Source organism: Dermacentor variabilis, chromosome 6 (assembly GCF_050947875.1).
Source record: "Dermacentor variabilis isolate Ectoservices chromosome 6, ASM5094787v1, whole genome shotgun sequence".
In the NCBI taxonomy this organism is placed as follows: Eukaryota; Metazoa; Arthropoda; class Arachnida; order Ixodida; family Ixodidae; genus Dermacentor; species Dermacentor variabilis.
Window position 1 is genome coordinate 84434626 of NC_134573.1, and position 22106 is coordinate 84456731.

General features: G+C 44.4%; 1 protein-coding gene across 4 annotated transcripts in view; it reads right to left on the reverse strand.

Moving 5' to 3' along the window:
* Positions 1–11182, reverse strand: part of LOC142584913 (kunitz-type serine protease inhibitor bitisilin-1-like) — a 64790-nt gene extending 53608 nt beyond the window's left edge. The window contains exons 1-2 of one of the 4 annotated variants that reach the window (XM_075695262.1): positions 11046–11182; positions 1959–2100 (exon numbers count right to left, since the gene is read on the reverse strand). The gene's annotated coding sequence lies outside the window, so the exon portion shown is untranslated. The remainder of the gene's footprint in view (positions 1–1958; positions 2101–11045) is intronic. The other 3 variants (XM_075695260.1, XM_075695259.1, XM_075695261.1) reach the window with 3 other exon arrangements.
* Between the last annotated feature and the right edge of the window lie 10924 nt (positions 11183–22106).

Sequence of the window (22106 nt, forward strand, 5' to 3'; positions counted from 1 at the left end):
ATTCTCATTTCATACTTTTATTATAATCTCAAATCTAACAGCTTGTTTCTCCACAAGCAAAACGATTTCAGAAATGGTATTGCGCGCCAGACACAGTACTTGAATTTACAAGAGACGTCTACTGTAATATGAACAGGCACTTACGCACTGACGGAATCTTTCTTGGCCTTTCTAAAGCACTCGACCGTGTTGCATATGACTGCCTCATATGTGAACTTCGGGCGCTAGAATTAGAGTCCCGTAATTTTTCATGACTCCGTAACATTGTCTATATTCGTTACCAATTTACCTATATTAATGACCGTAATTCTTCCCCATTTGACTTTATTTCTAGTGCTCCACTGGGAAGCTTGGGCCTTTGCTTTTATTAATTTATATCATCAATCTTCCGACCAACATAACTCCATGCATACGAATATTTGCCGACGATTGCATAATCTATCATCCGATAAATAATAGTGATTACTATCCAGAGCTCCAATGAGAATACGAACTTGCGAACGAATACGTAATACGAGGCTGTTGACTCTAAACGCAACAAAATGCAAAAAAAATCGTTCACCCGTATAAAACTATCATATCGCAAGCTGCCCCACTGACAACATCTTGTATCTTCAAATACTCAGCATAAGTGTCTAGTTATGCACCTTATACCGAACTTAAGGATTGAGCACATAAGTCGCCCGTACCTACGTATTCAAATCATTGCGATTTTTGAATAGTAACTTGCGCAATGCGCCTTCTGCCTTGAGTCAACTGGTCTGCGTAATGCTTGCTTGTCCTCAGTTGAAGCACGCCTCCCACAATATGGTGGCAACATCAAAAATTCCTTATTGAAGCGTTGAAAACCTTTTAGAATGGAGAATTAATTTGATTTCTTCTAGTTAGAATGCTCAGTAAAGCATATTTCAAACGAAAATATAACTATCGTTACAGTCGTTGAACATGCATCGTGACATTGCCTCGCTATCATTTAATCCAATAATTCACCGTGACTGCTAATTCCTACCATGCTTGCAACACCACGCCTTTCCATCGCGTTGACTGCGCAGCGACTTCAGCTATTCCTGCATGTACGATGTGACACACGCAGTTGGGTCTTCACCACTGCTACGTGCTATCCGTCTCTAAGATAGCCGTCCAGGTAATATTGTTTTGCTTATGAATCATGACGCCTTCCGCGATAACCCGGGGAATTATTTTTCTGCTCACAATAAAAAGCTTATTTTCTCTTTCTTTTGATGAACTTGCTTGCAATTCCAAATGACGCGTCATTTGGACCTTTTCCAGTGTTTCTAATTCTGTTGCTATTTTTTTTATCACTGTGCGAACTGTTTGCATACATACTCTTATAATGTCGGTTGTGTGTCATTGCTTTGTTTCAATTGCCATCTTTGTTTTCCTTGTCTCCAAGTATAATTGTTTTTGTTATTTAATGAACACAGCAAGCTCTATACCTAAATATTGCTACGGAACAGTATTTGCGATGACGAAGAGGCGAGCAGTGGGAAGACGATGGCGACGATTAGAGGCTAGCGCGCGCTGTTGCCTCATGGCCAAGTGTGGCGTATTCTCTTGTAAATATACTTGTATATAGCTTTTCATCTGCGCCTTCCTACGAAACATATTTGGCGGAGGTGGACGTTCCCTGTACCTCGTCACGGAGCTTCGCAGTGCACGGTACGTCGAGCCTTCCTTCATGGCTCCCGGCGACGACAACTCGACTCTGCCGGCTCCGACATCTGCTGCCACTTCGATGACCTATATCACTCTGCCCGCTCCCCGGGATCCTGCCGCATGCTCGGGAAAAATGGGGAAGACGTCGAGGACTGGATCAGCCTGTATGAACACGTCAGCCGCAATAACCGGTGGGACGCTACTATTATGCTCGCCAACGTAGTCTTTTACCTCGATGGCACACCTAGAGTTTGGTATCACACGCACAAAGATGAGCTCACCAGTTGGGATTCACTTAAGACACAGCTTCGAGACTTGTTCGGCAGCCCCTTCGGTCACCAACTTGCCGTGCAGAAGGCGCTTTCCGGCCGTTTTCAGTCGTCAACAGAGGTCTCCGTCACGTACATTCAGGACGTCTTGGCTCTGTGCCGCAAAGTTCACACAAACATGACTGAGTCAGACAAGGTTTCCCACATTCTCAAAGGCATTGCCGATGACGCCTTCAACTTGCTCGTTTTCAACAACGTGGCGATGGTGGATGCAGTTGTAAAAGAGTGCCGCCGCCTGGAACTCGCTAAAAGCCGACTTACCGACCAGCAGTTTGCCCGTCTGCCCAACACCCCAACGACATCTTTCTGTGCCGGCGCTCATCGTCTCAACAACACTGGCGATGTTACCAGGATCGTCCGGCGTGAGATCGAGGCCGCCTATCCAGCTGCCTTCGACGCCAGTCCCTCCAACGCACCTGCAGTCACAGTTTCCCTGATCCAGGCAGTTGTCCGCCAGGAGTTCGCAAACATGGGTCTTCATACCATCTGTTCGGCCAATCGCCCTGATACCCACCCAGCTTCTTCGATTCCGCCCCGTCCCACATCTTCTTACCCACCACGTTTCCGCAACCCATCTGAATGGCACACTGCTGACGATAAGCCCATTTGTTTTCACTGCCATTGAATCGGGCACATTTCTCGGCACTGTCGCAGTCGCTGGAGTTCCCCGACCCAGTCAATTTATGCTGGCTACTCTCGCCCCCACGGTAACCCTTCTCGTCCCTATGCTGCACGCTCCAATAATACCGCCACTGATTATCTTGCGCCGAACCGGCCCTATTCTCGTTCGCCTTCGCCCCAATGACGACAATCTCGCTTTCCCCAGCCCCGTCGCTTCTATTCGCTGACTCCCTTCGGACGCCGCTCCCAGCCGGAAAATCAGACGATGCAGCGCCTCGAGGTGGCGCTGCATTGCTCCATACGCCGCCAAATCCTCTACTGACGTTTCCTACTCATCTGAACCTTCTTTACGTGCAAGTCAACGGTGTTCCTGTGTTTTCTTTTATAGGCACTGGGGCGCATTTGTCGGTAATGAGCGCTGACCTTCGTAACCGACTGAAGAAAATAATCACGCCCGCCACGACGCCTGTTGTCCGTGTCGCCGATGGTGGAACAGCCCCCGTAATTGGTATGTGTACCGCCCGCGTCTGCTTCGCCGATCGCTCCACTATCGTGCTATTCACAGTCATCGCCCACTGTCCCCACGACATCATCCTCGGCTTAGACTTCCTCTCTGTACATTTTGCTTTCATCGATTGTTCCGCCAGTACTCTCCGCCTTGACCTGCCTTTTCTGGATGCCGCTGAACCACACCCCAGTCACCTCAGTTCCGTCGACTTCGTTCGCTTTCCACCTTCAGCACTGACTTAGGTTGACTTTGTGTCATCCCCACCAGTCCCCGACAGTCACTACATCGGGGCTCCTATGGAAGACGTCCTCCTTATACACGGGATCACAGCACCTCATACAGTTTTATCTACTACGGCGAATTGCGTCTGCCTGCCAGTGGTCAATTTTGGCTTGACGACACAAGTGCTGCCATGCGGGTTGTCTCTGGCCCAGCTTTGCTCATTCGAAGATCACTCAGTGCATCTATTGCAATAGACGACAATTCATCCGATCCTCCTCTACCATCGCAGTCCGGAACTTGTACCATCGCCGACTTACAGAAAATGATTTCGCCCGACTTGCCGTCCAAGCACGCTCGTGATCTCTACCGCGTTCTGTTTTCCTACCACGATATTTTTGACGTTAACGATCGTCCTTTGGCCCAAACTACAGCTTTTAAACATCGCATTAATACCGGCGATGCCCCTCCTATTCATCGCCGCCCGTATCGATTGTCACCGCCTGAGCGTCAAGTTATTCACGCAGAAGTTAGCTAAATGCTTGCCGAAAATATTATTGAACCATCATGTAGTCCATGGGCGTCACCTGTTGTACTGGTCAAAAAGAAGGATGGCTCATGGTGGTTTTGCGTGGAATATTGGCACCTTAACAAGGTTACCAAAAAGGACGTGTATCCCCTTCCTCGAATTAATGAATCCTTGACTGCCTCCATGGTGCTCACCATTTCTCCTCTATTGACGTTCGCTCCGGCTACTGGCAAATTGCCGATGACGATCTCGACCGCGAGAAGACTGCTTTTGTAACACCCGACAGTTTGTATGAATTCAAAGTGATGCCGTTTGGTCTATGTAACGCTCCTGCCACTTTTGAATGCATGATGGTCTCCCTTCTTCACGGTCTCAAATGGTCCACGTGCCTGTGCTACTTGGACGACGTTATAGTATTCTCCCCAACGTTTGCTCCGCTCCTAGAGCGCCTCTCAGCAGTCCTGGACGTTTTTCGTTGAGCCGGTCTGCAACTAAACGCATCGAGGTGGCAATTCGGCTGTCGCCAGATTACTGTCCTTGGACATCTCGTTGACGCGAACGGAGTGCAATGGGACCCAGGAAAGATCCATGCTGTTGCGCACTTCCCTGTTCGGAAGTGTGTCAACGATGTGCGCAGCTTCATTGGCCTTTGTTCGTACTTCCACCGTTTCGTGAAAAATTTCACGGCCATAGCACGACCACTAACCGAGCTTTTGAAAAAAGACACCCCTTTCCAGTGGGGCGATAACGAGGCCTCTGCATCCTCGCATCTAATCGACCTTCTCACAACGCCTCCCGTTCTAACTCATTTCCATCCTTCTGCGCCTACCGAAGTCCGTACTGATGCCAGCGGTCACGGAATTGGCGCGGTACTGGCACAACGTCAGCGTGGCCACGACCGGGTTATCGCTTACGCCAGCAGGCTCCTCTCACCCGCGGAGCGCAACTATTCCATTACTTAGCGTGAGTGTCTGGCCGACGTTTGGGCGGTTGCGAAATTCTGCCCATACTTATATGGCCGACCCTTTTCCGTTATCACAGACCATCACGCGCTTTGCTGGTTATGCTCACTGAAAGACCCTACAGGAAGACTTGGTCGCTGGGCCCTACGCCTCCAAGAATATTCGTATAGTGTAGCCGATATATGTGGCGACCACACAAGGACGCTGACTGCCTGTCTCGCTACCCGATATACGAGCCTGACGACGCCGACAGTAGTAGCGCCAACGGCATTTTCTCTGTGTCTGCCTTCGCTAACATCGCCGATGAGCAGTACCGAAACCTGTCACTGCGAGCACTCATCGAGCGTCTGCGTTCTATACCTACCGACGCATCCGTTCGCCGATATGTCCTCGAGTGCGGCATTCTGTATCAAAGGAACTTCCTCCCTGATTGCTCTGATCTTCTCCTTGTCGTGCCAAAATATCTACGACAGACTGTGCTCTTTGAGATGCATGACGCACCCAAGGCAGGACATCTTGGTATAACCCGCATGTACGACCGCGTCCGCCGCCGCTTCTATTGGCCTCGTCTCGCTCGCTCCGCCTGACGCTATGTTGCTGCCTGTGATCCCTGCCAGCGTCGGAAAACACTTCAGGTGCTACCTGCCGGTCATCTCCAGCCGATGACCGTCCCTGTGGAATGGTTGTTTCATGTTCGATTAGACCTCCTCGGTCGCTTTCCCACGTCATGCTCTGGGAACAAAAGGGTAGCCGTCGCAACTGATTGCGCCACCCGATACGCAATCACGCGGGCTATCCTTACCAGTTCCGCCACTGACGTCGCGGATTTTCTCTTGCGTGACATTATCTTGCTTCATGGCGCCCCGCGACAGCTGCTTACTGACTGTGGTCGTAACTCCCTTTCCAAAGTTATCGCCGACATTCAACGCAAGCTGACTACCTCATACCATCCTCAAACAAATGGCCTGACAGAGCGGTTAAACCGTACTCTTACCGATATGCTGTCCAAGTATGTTTCCAAGTACCACCACCACTGGGACATTGCCGTTCCTTACGTAACATTTGCGTACAATTCTTGCCAGCACGACACCGCCGGATTCGCTCCATTTTATCTACTGTACGGTCGCGAACCTGCCTTGCCTCTAGACAGGGCACTTCCTCCTGCTGCGGTCTCAACAAGCGAGTATGCGCGCGACGCCATCGCCCTCGCCGACCATGCACGCCAGCTTGCCCGTGCTCGACTGACGGCCTCACAAACCACTCAGCAGTGCCAGTACAACGCCCGCCATCGTGACGTACAGTGTTCGCCTGGTGCGCTCGTGCTCCTGTGGTCGCCCACTCGTCACGTCGGACTTTCAGAAAAGCTTCTTTCGCGATACACAGGGCCCTATCGCGTGCTGCGCCAGGTGACGCCTGTGACGTACGAAATTGCTCCTGTGAGCTCAACCTCGTCCTATACTCTGGCATCTAGTGTTTTCGTGCACGTCAGTAGGCTCAAGGCCTACTACCCTGTTTCCGAGTCAGGCCTTTAGTCGCTCCGGGACGGCGCTTTTGCCGCCGGGTGGTACTGCTACGGAACAGTATTGGTGATGACGAAAAGGCGAGCAGTGTGAAGACGACGACGACGATTAGAGGCTAGCGTGGGCTGTTGCCTCTTGGCCAAGTGCGGCGTATTTCCTTGTAAATATACTTGTACATAGCTTTTTATCTGCTTCTTCCTATGTACCAATATTGTTTAGTAATAACGGTAGCGATAATCTTCTCTTTTCCAGTGCTTTTTATTCCTGTTTTGTGGTTTTGATTTTTTTTCGTGGTTTGGCATGGCCATTTTTGAAGAATGCGTGATTGTTTCTCTCACCTTGCCGAGGGTTTGTGTAAGAATCGTCGCGAAGCGTTGAACTGCGCCCAATGCTGGCCTCACTTAATGCCTTTCTGGAGGCTGTTTTCGACTGTTTTTAGGGCCTCAATATAGCCGCATCATGTCTACCTCGTACTTAATCGCTACATTGCAAACTGGTTAACACTAGCTTGGTGCTATTTTGTAATACATGGATCTTGCGCAATAAAAGAACAAATTCTTAAAGGTATTCCTAAATAAATAGAAATGAATAAATATATTCGAAAGTAATAGGTTTCTTTAGTAGCTTCGGCCAGTTTGGATGGCTGAACCAACGTTACTACATTAACTTCATTGTGCAAACTCTGCCTCAGCTGCGGGTGAGAATGCGGCCCCTCTCCGTCTCCGCTGAAGATGTGGCTCTGCTGTCGCTGTTAGCTGGCTCGACCACTTGCTTCCTCGGTACGCGTGTTGGAAACGGTCATGAAACATATGAATTTGCAAATATTACAGCAACGCTCTTAGTGCAACCAAACGCGCGCAACCACATTGGGTGCATTCTTTCCTAGTGTCTTGGAACATTGAGACCATTCACCCGAGTTTATATTTAAACGGAATGGGGGCACGACATGCGTGGTGTGCCCTGCAAGTTCCGCAGTGTATAGGGTAAAAAGAGGTTTAAAGAAACTTGCTAAACACTCGTGTTCCTCCTCTTTTGAGTCGTTAAATTAAACGCGTACAAAGTTTCCTCACTGTCCTGGGAGAAGGAAGACCGATAAATATTTTACATTTTCACCAAATGTGGGCCTCATATTGGGCTATGCGCGCACTTTGAAAATAATTACAGAATTGCCGTTTCCCTTTCTTATAGGGGAGTTAACCAAGTCCGCTCTTTGTTTGCCCATGACCTGGGGTAACTAAAGATGGCTCCAATAGATTATATTTTCGTTAGGTTGGGGCCCATATGTTGCATGTTATGTGCAATAAAATCTTGAAGGGACTGTAAAGTGAAAAGTGATTTCTTCGGCGCCAGTAAATTACCTTTCTACAACCCCATAAACACCACTCTGACAACGATAAGACGTTTGGTAAGCCAGAAAAGCGCAAGAACGAAATACGGGTGGCGACGCCTACTTAAGCTCCCGCATCTCGTGGCTGTGACGTCTTCGATTTTGATGGCCTCTTCGAGGATCTACTTATTTTATATAGCAGTGCAGATTGACTACATTGTGTTCTAAAGGAACCAAATATTAAACCTGGCAAGCTTTGGGAACCTTTACTCAGCCAACGCGGCCCGAACGCGAAAGCATACTAATCCCTGACGTCACGATGACGTATTGGCGCTGGGGTTTCGGTGCGAAAGTCAAATACTGATACTTGGACCTTCATTTTCTCATCCAATAATCAAACTATATTTAAATGACTGCCTGAAGGGTTGTCAAACAATCCTTCATTAGTCAAAACTGATTTATTGTTTCGCTTTAGTGTCCCTTTAAGCTTGGTAGTGTCCCCTTGTACTTAGATTTAGGTGCACGTTAAAAAACCCCACTTGATCAAAATTTCTGGAGTCCTCCACTACGGTGTGCCTCATAATCAGATCGTGGTTTTCGCACGCAAAACCCAAATTTAATTTTTTTTAGCTTGATAGACGTCGAGGAAGACGAGGAGAACGGTGGCTGGCTAGGGGCAGGCCATTACCTGGGAAACGAAGCGGGTACCTGGCTCAGATCTCGTGAGACCGGCGCGAGGGCTAGGTAATTTATCCGCCGAGGAATGACCAACAGCTGGGACCTTCTGCTCAGTAAATATATGCTCCTGTTTATTATGGCTCATCGTCAGCACTGATTTTGCACGCCACAAGGAGAGGACCACGGACAAGGACAAGGACAAGGACAGGACCACGGACTCCGTCATGGACGCATCATGTCCTGCGGTTTTACTCATGGAACGTTCAGACGTATCTAATGTGCCACCCTTTCCCTCCCTAGATACCGTATTTCCGAGCGTGAAAGAAGCCCGCAAATACACGCCGAGTGCCTCGAGCGGCAAGTCGCGCGGCGATTTTGCGTGTATTCGCGGGCTTCTTTCACGCTCGGAAAAACACTTTTATGTAGTACGTATTGACAACCAGAAAGCTGCATCCGCAGTTTTTGTTGTCGCACTACACTTTTCTCATTGACACTTCTCATCGAATTAGAATATTGTGTCGGAAGAATAAAAGAAGACGAAAGTAGAAGAACGCGAGACGCTGGCCGCTGCATGTTGTTGCTGGTCAGCCATCTTGACCACATTGAGTCTGCTTGTATCATCGTAAAGCTATTTTAAGTCCACTGCAGGACGAAGGCCTCTCCCTGCAATCTCCAATCACACCTGCGCTGTGCCAACCGATTCCAACTCGCGCCTGCGAATTTCTTAATTTAATCATCCGACCTAGTATTCGGCCGTCTTCGACCGTGTTTACCTTCTCTTGCAACCCATTCAGTAACCCTAACAGTCCACCGGTTATCTAAACTACGCATTACATGACCTGCCCACTCCATTTCTTTCTCCTAATGTCGATTAGAATATCGGTATGCCCGTGTGCTCTCTGATCCACACCGTTCTCTTCCTGTCTCTTAACGTTATGGCTATAATTCTTCCTTCCATCGCTCCTTGCAAGGTCCTTAACTTGTTCTCAAGCTTCTTTGTCCATCTCCAAGTTTCTGCCCCATATGCCAGCACCGGTAGAATGCGCTGATTGTACACCTTGCTTTTCAATGATAATGTTAAGCTCCCAGTCAGGAGCTGACAATGTCTGCCGTTTGCGCTCCAACCCATTTTTATTCTTCTGGTAATTTTCTTGTCATGATCAGAATCCCCTGTGAGTAATTGTCCTAGGTAAGGGTATTCATTCGCATACTCTAGAGCCTGAATGGCGATCCTGAATTCTTGTTCTCTTGCAAGGATATTGATTATTAACTTCGTTTTCTGCATAATAATCTTCAACCCTACTCTTACAGTCTCTCTCTTAAGGTCCTCAATAATTTATAGTAACTCGTCACCAATGCTCCTGAATAGTCCAATGTCATCTGCAAACCGAAGGCTGCTGAAATGTTCGCCGTTGATCGTTATCCCTAAGCCGTCCCAATATAATAGCATGAATACTTCTTCCAAGCACGCAGCGAATAAAATTGGAGAAATCGTAATCATAAAATTCAAACAGCGCTAAACGACAGGACCAGAACAAGGAGGAGACAAACACGGGGCCGTGTTTGTCTCCTCCTCGTTCTGGTCCTGCCGTTTAGCGCTGTTTGAATTTTATTGTTACCATGCAACACGAACTCGCCCAATCCGCTGCCCTTCTGGAGAAATCGTGTCTCCTTGTCTGACCACTTTCTTTATAGCTATCCTCCTACTTTTTCTTGTGGAGAATTAGGGTAGCTGTGGAATATTTGTAGATATTATCCAATATATAACATAATATATATAACATATTACGTGCCGACACAATACCGCAGGGCATTCACCCTTTCATATTTTGTATGGCAACGACCCCACATTGCGTTTGACATCATCCTACCTACTGTGCCAGGTGTTGCAACTGAGTACGCTCATGTAGTTATCGATCCCGCTCACATGACCGTCAAGTGGTCGATCTCGTTTATTAGCCTCGCAGCATACACAAAAAGAGCGTTACGACCTGTGCCATCGCGATGTTGTGTTCGCCCCAGGTGCTTGGGTGCTCCTTTTGTCACAATTTCATCGGGTCGGCCTCTTTCAGAAGCTTCTCTCTCGCTGCGGAGGGTCTTATCAAGTCCTACGTCAAGCTAACGACGTCAATTACGAGATCTAGCCGTTACAGATTGACTCATCCGCAAATCTCACGCCTGTTGACATCGTGCTCGTTTCGCGCCTGAAGCCATACTTCGCTCGTTGTTCTTCGTCAAACATGCGCGGAGAAGGCGCTTGAGCACCCGGGGGTCCTGTTACGGAAGCATGAAAGAAGAGAAAGCAAAAAAATCGCGACACGCTGGCTGTTGCGTGTTGTTGCTGGTGAGACATCTTAACCACATTGACTCAGCCTGTATATATATTGTAGATACAGTCTGTCCATACTCCCAACATCCCCATAACGATATTTTAGAAGTCGATTAAATAAATAATACTAATTATCTAATTAGGCGGAATGAAAAAATATAGTTTGGATATCTCGAAGCGATGGAAAGCAGCCTTATCTTTGTTCTGTCCAGCTATGTGGCATTCACATATTTTTAAATTCTAACTAAAGATAGCTGGGACATCCTGCATATTTTGCCTACAAGGTACGTGCGCCTGAAGCAAGCAGAGCTTCAGTATGTGAGAATTAAAGAACGAAATTACAAACCTTCTTGTAGAGTGTTGCTGACAACGCTACTGCGACAGCTAGTGGGCTGAGACTCTCAAGTATTTATACTTACCCGTCGTATTCAGAAATGCATCCTAATTATAAGCTCATGCTTGATTTGATATAAATGACATCTGGGGTGAAGGCACCCAAGACGCTCAATGCGTTTCCTTTGGTGCGTCCGTTCCCGACAGGCGTCATTTAAATCTAGTCATGCGTGAGCTTCAAGTTAAGATGCATTTCTGAATGCGGGGATTAGCGTTTGATTAGGAAATTTATTTGAATTATTTATTGAGTGGATGATACGGGCATATAGAATTCCTCGAGACCCATTAGCAATCCATCAAATCCGGCGGACAATTTACGTCATCAGTATTCATACGCATGCCGATCTAAATGACACCATAATATTATTTCGTTAGGTTTAAATAAATGAACGCGATGCAGTAGTAGCAAATTGCACATTCCAGCAGTGCAAAAGTCGACATTGATGTATGTGGTTGTTTTTAATGTTCGAATATTTCAGCGCAGAGAGAGCAGCCGCCTCAGGCGCTTTCCTTCTGCATCAATGACTACATTTCGAAGAAAAGGAAACCAACATCGTAACTTATTATTCGCGCCTCGCGTAGCTTAACGCACTTTTAGTTATTGCAATGTTTACCAAATGTGAGCCTGCAATAAATTGGTGTTTCTTATATTACGAGAAAATACGCCGAAATAAAGCTTAGAACCAAAAAGTCGTAACAAAATATACATTTATCAATGTTTAATAAAGCGCCTTGCTCTGCTATCTCTGCAATAGAAGGAGCACGAGATTGTCGAAAAAAAGGCGGTATGACACGACATCCTTCACGTTGTATTGGAGATGCGAACGCATCAGCGAGGCTTCTGCAATGGACTAGACGCTCTGAGCATGCAGCGTTAATATATATATATAATTTCTAAGATTTCAGGCAAGAATAACAAAGATTGCATAGAACGTTTCTCGCGACTTTTGAATTCTTGCCGTGTCTATTTATTTATATCATTCAATGATATAACAAAAGCTTGCAATGGACAATCATACCTTATCTACTTGTCTTGCTGGTCCATACTAAAAATATATTTTGCTGTCTGCGAAAACGCTTCACTGGAAGTCGTCGGCAGAGGCGCCTGGAGCGAGCTGAGAGGATGGGTGCCTCAAAGGATTTCTGCACTCTGTTAATCAAGGCAAACCCTTTTTCATTGGCCCAACAAAGTAGAACTTCTAAAATGTAGCCATGTGGCATCCCTTACAAAAATACTGCGTCCTCTACTAAAGCAACACCCAAGAACTGGTATTGAAGACAACAAAAAGTTAACAGAAAGAGAACAGATTTTGTAACAACTCTTATATTTTTTTTACATGTGTGCGAAGCAGGTTTATTTCATCATCAGTTCAGCATACATATCCAGTGGTACAGCGGGAAGAGGTGGTGAAAAGGCAACTGAATGCCTGACAATGCGCCAATCCCCGCCCAGACCACGATACTGCACAACACTCAGCGAGTCACTATCTAATACATCAATGAAGTCAAAAAGGGGAAAAAAAGAAAAGAAAAACAAAATTATTGCAGTACACTCAGCCTGTAATACATAATACATAAATATAATACTACATAATGACACATAATGTAACACTAATACATTATGTAATACATAAATGCAGAGGAGAAAAAAAGAACTAAGCCGTGGTTTTAATAAGTGAACTAGAACATAATTGATGTGAACAGCTTATCGAGAAGAAATTTTCATGGCTGAATTTTGAGGCACAATACAGTTCTGGAAGAAAGTATAGAATATAAGGAAGTCTTACACGGAAGAGAAAGAGAAAAAAAATGTAATGTTTGAAGCGCCATTAGATAAGCAGGTACCTTTTTTTTGAAAATTGCTACTGATCGGTTTTCATTCACTATGCTCATGGCCGTCATGTTAGAGTTTAAAAATGAAGGAATAAGGTGCGTTAGTTTTTGCTTGCCGTAGCTGGTTCGAATCCTTTCACTGTAATAGGCGGTTTTCCTAAGATTATACGTGTGTGTTTTCCGCGAGTAGGTATCCTGAAATATATCTGTGTCCGATTTAATTTGATTGTAGATGGCTGTCGCTAGTTTTTTATGAAATATATTTTCGAATTTTAATATGCTGTGTTGATGGAAAAGTGTAGCAGAAGGCGTTCGGCGCGGAAAATTTTCGATTATACGCAAGATTCTTTTTTGGAGGCTGTGAATACTATCTTTATTTGTTTTTGTTGTTGTGCCCCAGATTAATAGGCAGTAATGTATGCGCGAGTAAACTAAAGTGTAGTAAAGCTGCTTTGTCACCCAGAGGGGTAGTAAACATCTGATTTTGCCAATTATGCCAATGGATCGCAATATGTGGGGGCGAAGATTATCTATGTGATCGGACCAACTCAATGTTTCGTGAAAGATAACGCCTAGAAATTTTTGAGTCTGGACGCGCTCAATCAAAGCTCCTTGGAATGTGAGCTGCGTATTGCGGAGAATACAATGGTTCCGAGGTTTAAAAATGATGTACTTTGTTTTCTTAATGTTTCATTCCAGCTTATTTGTTCTCAGCCATAGCGACAAATTGCTAAGCCAAAGGTTCGCTTCTTGTACTAGAGTAGACATATCCTGACCCGAAAAAAAGACGTTAGTGTCATCGGCATATAATATAATATCTGGTGTTAGAGGTACGTTTACGATGTCATTTATATAAAATAAGAATAGAAGTGACCCAAGTATAGAACCCTGTGGGACGCCGTACTTGATCTTGCCCATTTCTGACTTCGAGTGCTGCATATCTGTATACTGAAACCGATTAGTAAGGTAGCTTCTTATTAAATCAAGAGGCGTACCTCTTATTCCATATTCATTCAGCTTTTGCAAAAGAATTTCATGCTTGATCGAGTCAAAAGCTTTCTTATAGTCGAGAAATAGTCCAATTGTGTGATGTTTTTGCACAAAATGTTTAATAATGTGATCTTTAATCGATAATAAGGCCTTTTCAGTACACTTGTTCGTCTGAAATCCGTATTAATGTTCAGTTATAATTTTTTTAAGCTACAAAAGTTTGCAATTCGTACATATATGACACGTTCTATAATTTTTGAAAAAAATGGGCAAAACGGAAATGGGCCTGAAGTTATTCATGTCATTTTCATTACCCCTTTTGTGAACCACGGATACTCTAGCAATTTTGAATTTCTCCGGGAACGTTCCAGTGCTCAAAATAAGGTTGCAAATATGTGCGAATGGTGCGCTTATGTGTTCTGAAACTGCTTTTAGAGGTTCTGCCTTTATATTGTCAAAACCCACAGCACATTTGCTACTTAAATTCTATATCAGCGAGGATACTCCCGATTCATTCGTGGGAGTTAGGAAAATAGATTCCGAGACGTGTGTTTTTATATACGATTTGTAAGACTGGACAGCACCATTTGAAATATCAGAAGCTCCTGAACTCAAAAAATGCTCATTGAACATATCGGCAAGTAAAGTACCTGAACAAGATCTGCTCTCTATTTGAAGCTGAGAGATAGCCTTCGTGTTTTTCCTTTGCAAAAGATCGTTCACAGCGTTCCAAATTTCTTTGTGATCATTGAGTATGTTTGCAAAGTTTCTTTCGTAGTAGCTAAATCGCGCCTTTTTAATGTCAGATCCTATCTTATTTCTAACCTGCTTAAATTCAACCAAGTAGCCTAAGCGCTTTGTTTTTATGAATTAGGTGAACAGCTTATCTCTTGCTTTCATCCTTTTCAAAAGTGAAACGTCTATCCATGGTTTTCTTGCCCTCTTGTTTATCTTATGCACCACAATCGGAAAAGCTAAATTATAAAGGTCTGTTAACTTTGTTATGAATATGTCGTAGGCATTCACAGGGTCAGTATTATTGAAAATACAGCTCCAATCAGTGTCAGCGACAACATTCGGAAAATGCTTAATTGTTTCTTGGTTGATTTGTCTACGCTGCGTAGGATTTGCTGGATTTCGTTCTTTTACGCACCACGGCAAAAATGCAAAAATCGGCAGGTGATCGCTGACTCCAGGTGTTAGAACCCCTGTGCATATTTCATTTTTGTAGTTAGTGAAACGTAAATCTAAGGCGGTTTCAGTCAACTGTGTTATCCTTGTAGGTACATGAATTGTGTTTTCGTAGCTAAAAGAGAGCATTCTGTCAAGAAAATTTTGTTTGTTGTTGCTTGGTGATAGCATATCTATGTTGAAATCTCCTGTAACAATCACGCGTGCGCCATTCTGTTCACAATACTCAAGCACTTCATCCATGAAATTAAGGAAATCAGACACAGTTCCAGAAGGGGGCCTATATATAGCAACTACTAAAAGGCTTCGACATTTTATCATGACAGATTCAAAGTGAGAGGATATTACAGTATATTCTTTGACAATATTGTATTTAACGCTGCCATGAACATAAATCGATACACCACCACCCCTTTGGTTTTCCCTGCAGATTGATGCACAACTGTAGTTCGTAAATGGCACGGTATCATGGTTATCAGTAGGCCACGTTTCAGTGAAAGCTAAGAAATCAAACTGGTGATTTAGGTTGTTCAAAAAGAAGTCAACACATTCTTTTTTGTTTTGAAGACTTTGCGCATTAAGGTGAATCAGTGATAACTGTTTTTTCTGGCGTGAAGCAATTTTCTGGAAGGCCTCAGCGTCATAGTAGTTTGTTGTGTTTGTGAAGAGAACGTAATCACTTCTTGCGATCAGCTATCTTTCATTTTATCGTATTTTTTCTAGGTCATGCATTGTTGCAATTCTAACCGCCCTTCCACTCTGGCTGCGGCGCACAAAAAGTTTGCCATTCTTGTGCCATGCGAAATCGTACTTATTTTCAATAGCCCTATTTTTCATTTCCCAGAAAAGCTTCTTATTGCAAGCCACGAGCTTTTCACTGAAGAATATAGCTGACTTTGTTTTCTTCAATTGCCCTTTCTTTGCAAACCATTTTTCTTTAGTTTGACGAGATGAAAACCTCACCATCACAGTATTGGGCTTGTCTCCCTTCCTCTCGTTTCTAGAAGCTAGTCTGTTGGCGGCTTCAATGTCAGACTCAGAAAGCTGTGGAAGCCCAAGATCAGTTGCTAGTTAGTTGAGCTTTACCAGAAGGTTCTCATTTTCGTGATAGGCCAAGCCATTCACTTCAAGATTTAGGCGCCTGCTGTACTGATCTAGCTCGTTCAACTCATGCTAAAGCTTTTCCACGTCTGTTTCTTTAGCGTGGGCATCAAGCTTCGCAACCCGCTTTCTGAGGTCTGAGATGTCTGCGGACTGCCGTGTCATCTGAGTAAGAACTTCATCGTATTTACTGGACATAACTTTTATAGATTCTTCAATGCTATCAACAGTTGTTTTAATTTGGGATAAAGCATCAACCTTTGATTTGATGTCCAGCAGCTCAGTAAGCTTGTGATGAATTGCCGCAAGCTCTGAGGTGAACTTCTTTTCTAACGTCTCATTCTGCATTTCCGCGGAATTGGCGCCTCGAGTCGACGCTTTGCACGTCATGCATATCCAAGATTTTTTTGCAGCAACAGACTTCTTTTTGTAAGCATTGTCAGTTACCGCAGAGCATGAGCCGATATGGTAACTACACTTGCATTCTGAACACAGCAACCATAACTCCGATTCGTGAATCCTGCCATCGCATGCTGGACATATGTCATTCATAGCACCCAGCACACACACACTAGTAAAGTTCGCTCACAGAGTGCACCCAGCAGCAGCAGGAAACGTAACAGAACAAAAGTGCCGTCGATAGGCTAAGAGAACAGATCAACCTGTAACGTTCGTCAAAAGCGTCTTTAGCCGCCGTACAACTGTCTGCTCCGCTGCTGCTGCTGAGTGCGTGTGCGATAGTCCAAGGGGGCGATGTGCTTTTGTAGGCAGCATCGGTTGGTGTACCCCACGTGATGGTCCGCGTGGCCTCCGGTTGATCTAATCGATCCTGCTCGTCTGCTCCAGCTTTCGTCGTCTCAGGCACTGGTTTGAGGCCACGGTTCCAACCTGTAACGTTCGTCAAAAGCGTCTTTAGCCGCCGTACAACTGTCTGCTCCACTGCTGCTGCTGAGTGCGTGTGCGTATGGGACATCTATTGCGATAACTACAAAAATTACAACATTGTGAGAGAAGCGAACGCAAAACATTTTTCAATTTACATGTATTTCATGACTTGATGACGCGCTGCTCAGAGGACACACAGGCATAATGACACCTAAACACGAAATGTACTATCTTGATCTTTCTGAGGGGGAACATAGTAACTCGAGGCGATAGGTGCTGCTTTGCAGCCCAGTGGTCCTTAAGGGTGGCGAACACTTGCGCGAAGCGTACCTATCTTCTCCACGCATCAGGTGACCATGGAGCACCTGCATATCTTCTGCTATATAGTCATCTGACACTGGCCAGAGGGCGTTGCGGCTGTTTCAGCTTCCTAGAAGTCCTGCCGACGCCAGCTGATTCGGCGACTTGCGCTTGTTGTGCCTGGATTTCCTTCTGGACAAAAGGTGCTTCACCAGCGAGCATGCATTTTTGGACCGCTATGCTCGGTTCATCGTCTTTTCGACGCCCTAAAGCTGGAAACAAAACCAGCGCTAATTAAGGGTAGTTGACAGCGCCTATATGTCACTTCATCGCCGGTTCAATGACCCGCAGCTGACAAGCGAAACCAGCCGCATGATCCAAATGCTTGAGAGCGCCTGCGTGTGGCTTGACTGTCGGTTCGACGTCTGGGAGCTGATAACGGAACTAGCACATGAGGGTGTGTGTGTGTGTCTGGGAGCGCTTGCGCTTGTTACACCACCGTTCGTGTCTTGATATTGTTTCACCAATTTCAAAGCGTTCCAAGGTCGACGTGGACGCGTGATTAGAAGCGACATTCACCACACCTCAACGCACGGCGGTAGCAGACCTACGTTCCCGTCATCATTTGTTTTCAAGAAAAACGCGTGCACAGACGCGGGAGTAAGACTCAAAAGAGTTTCTCCGTCCCTGTTGCTAACAAGGACTGCAATGTCTCATGACTTTAATATTAATCTAAACGAAGTGAACGCTGATTCAGTAGAATTTCTTACGGCCATTGAATCCAATGGGTTCACCAACACCATCACATCTCCAACGAGAATCACGGTCTCTTCGTCAAGCATTATTGACTTGTTTATTGTTAATATAGATATCATCGTAAAATCTTCGGGCACACTGTCTTGGGATCTAAGCGATCATTGTCCAATTTTTATAACAATAGAAAAGCATCAACCAGCACCTGTTCGAAGCAGACAGGTAACCTTTCGGGCAATTACTGATAACAAACTACAATCATTCAGGCGACTGATAAGTGAGACACCATGGACACAATGTCTCAACTATCGTTCAGTGGATGAGGCTTATAATGCGTTTATTGATAAATTTAAAGTGCTTTATGACTCAAGTTTCCCATTAAAAACGAGACAATTACCCCAAAAAATTAAGAAACCATGGGTTTCACCTAGCCTTTTCAAAATGATTAAAAGAAAAGATCGCCTGTACCACAGTTTCTTGGTAACCAGAAATCCTAATGATTACGTTGTGTATAAGCAGTTTAGGAATAAATTAAATAATGACTTGCGCAAAGCCAAGCGTGACTATTACTCAGTAATTTTCGCGGGAAGAAAGAATAATTCAAAGCTAATTTGGCGTGCAATAAATGAGGTAATTAACCATAGAAATATCTCGAATGACATTGGCGAATTGATTATCGACGGGTCACCAAAATCAGGCGTACTATTAGCCGATTGCTTTAACAACTTCTTCACCGAGCAAGCAACAGCAAAATATAACGCAGATGCGTGTTCTGTTATTTCAAATGAAACAACCAGCCCAGTATTTCTTAGCCCAACAGATCCATCAGAAATATTTACCGTTCTCATGTCCTTAAGAAATAATTCCAGCTCTGATGTAGAAGGCCTCACAATTAAACCAGTAAAGTTTGTCGCTGACTTTCTTGCACTTCCTTTGTGTCATATTATTAACCTTTCACTAGAATCGTGTGTTTTCCCTGCAAGAATGAAACTGGCTAAGGTTACAGTCGTTTTCAAGTCAGGCTCGAAAAACGCCATGAGTAATTATCGCCCCATCTCTATTCTTCCTCTTTTTTCGAAAGTGCTAGAAAAAATTCTGCTCAAACGTTTGCAGAACTTCTTTGATGCTAATCAGTTAATATCAGACTCTCAATTCGGCTTCCGCAAAGGTTTTTCTACAGAATCAGCTTTATTAGTCCAAAAAGAAATTATTTTACAGAATATTGAAAACAAACTCTTAACACTAGGAATCTTTGTGGATTTCAGTAAGGCCTTCGATTGTCTAGACCATAATATTCTCTTAGACAAGTTAAACAAGTACGGCGTTAGGGGAAAGACACTTCAAATTTTCAGTTCATATCTTAAAGACCGTGAACAAATAGTGAACATAGATGGTTTTTGTTCATCCAAACGTTATCTGAAATGTGGCGTCCCTCAGGGCAGCATATTAGGACCTTTTCTTTTCAATGTCTATATAAACGATGTGATAACAATTTCGAATGAAGCTGATTTTGTAATTTATGCCGACGACGCTTCCCTATTTATCTCTGGTCTTTCGGTTACAGAAATAAATTCAAAAGCAAACAATGCCCTAAACAGCCTTTTAAATTGGTCTAAATTAAACAATCTCAAAATAAATACAACTAAGTCAAAAGCTGTTATTTTCCGCGCTATAAATCGTCACATAGGGACTAACTTAACCATTAACCTAGGCAATAATATTATTGAGATCGTTAGCCACCATAAAACACTGGGTGTTGTATTTGATGAGCGCCTTCGATGGACTGAGCACACTAATTACGTATCCCTAAGTTTATCTAAAGCTGTTGGAGCACTTTCCCGGTGTCGTGGCATTCTTCCAGTGCACATTAAAAAACAGATATATGTTTCATTATTTCAATCACACATTGCATATTGTCATCTTGTTTGGGGCACGGCATCACCGACTAACATGAATAGAATTGTGAGCCTGCAAAAGAAAGCCATTCGTATCATTGCAGACGAAGAGTACTGCGCACATTCCAAACCGCTTTTTATTCGGTTAAAAATTCTGCCCATCAGTGTTATGCTACCGCACATTATTGTATCTTTATTCACCGCTAAAACCACGTTTCGTACTAACTTCCTTATCAGAATATCAATGCTCAAGGAACGTGTACCGGCAGCCAACACTCGACAATTAGAAAAGTGGTGTCTTCCCAAAACTCGAACGAATTACGGTCAACAAATGTTAAAGTATATAATACCTTACACCCTGAACAATAATACAACCTTAATTGATGGCCCCGCAATAAATAAACGTGCTTTAATTGAATACTTTTTAAACAGTATAGCTTAATCGGCAACAGATTTATATCATGCAGTTTACATTGGGCATTTGGCGTTCTTTTGTGTGGACTAGTGTGGAATGACTTTGCACACATTGTCCAATTTCACTTTCTTTTTCTCGGTCCCCGTTTTTTATAACAGCTCATTCTTCATAAAATATTTAACTTGAAGTTAAGCATGTGTGCACTTGAATGGTGTGTGTGTGTATATATACCATGTACGCGTGTATATGTATATGTAGGTGTACATATATGTATATATATATAGGGGCGTATGCGCGCCACTTCTACAGGTTTTTGCGTGTGTACGTGTGAATATAACATGTCAGTGTACAATATTAGTTTGTTATTGGTGTATGTATGTGTAAATATTTTTTTTTTTGTTGTCGTTCTTCACAGCTTGGTGCGAACAGCTTCTTTTTTCTTTTTTCTTTTTAGTTCTTTTTTTTTGTTTCTCAAGTTGCTTTTTTTTTTCCTCTTCTAGTCCGACATACACTGCTGTTTTGCCGCTGTTGCCACTGCTTGTAGGGCCTCAGGCCTCGTCAAGCTGCTCAATGAGCAGCTTTTTGTCTGGGGTCCATTTTTCCTTTCCTTGAGGAAAATAAAACTGATTCTGATTCTGATTCTGATGTACATTTGGGGCAAAAATTGTGGACCCAGGGACGGCAACCAGCACGACGCTCTCAGGAGTTTTCTTCTTGTAAGCCTGAAAATTGAAATTTCGATAAAATTTGATTGTCTCTCGCTCAGACGTCCCTCTCGGCTTCTGTTTCCCACAGCACCTGGCAGGGCAGAAGCCACGAAACTTTCTTGGCTGCTCAGACCAGCGATTTCACAATATGACTGGATGCCGTAGGCTCGATCGGCGTTGGGTACATTGGTGTGGTGAGTGCATGCTACGTGTTTGTTTCTCTTTTCCACAGGCTCATTATCGCAAGCATTCGGTAGTGGCGTTTGGTGTTGCTTGTAATATTGTCGCGGGGACCGGAAATTGGGTAGATCGCGGTCTGAATTACTTCTACGGCAAAAACACAGGATGCATGGCAAGCATGAATATGATTGACATTCAATAACTTCTCGAGATTATTGAGCAGATGGGCATTTTTGTTGACCGTGCGAAAGACAAAAGGCAACTATAAGAGCCTTTGCAGTATGAGAAAGTAAGTTTTGAGGAGGCTGGTGAGGCAAGCAAAACAATTTAAAATGGAAGGAGCATGACGAGCGAGAAATTTTGCATTCTCCTGGTGGAAGTGATAAAAAGGGGCTTGGTGGATGCCTGACGTTGTCTCTTCATGTTGCCAGAGCTCTTTAGTACAGACAGATGCTTGTAAAGAATATCGTGTTCTGGAGGGGTGGGGGGGGGGCACTGATTTAGGGATTACTTTTTAAATCGCGTATACTTTATTTCTAGAGGCAGGATAAATATTGAAGGCAAGTGAGATCGCCATGGAGAAATTTCAAGTGAAGGATGTCCTACAAATTTGAGAGGAGCTAGGGCATTTTCGATGGCTTCGAAAAAAGAAGGAACGCACTTTTTGACTTCATACAGGCTGAAGTTTTGACGGTCGATGAAGATTGCGAAGCTTGGGAGACGATGGCGGAAAGGAAGCAAAAAGTCGAAGTGCGCATGAGATG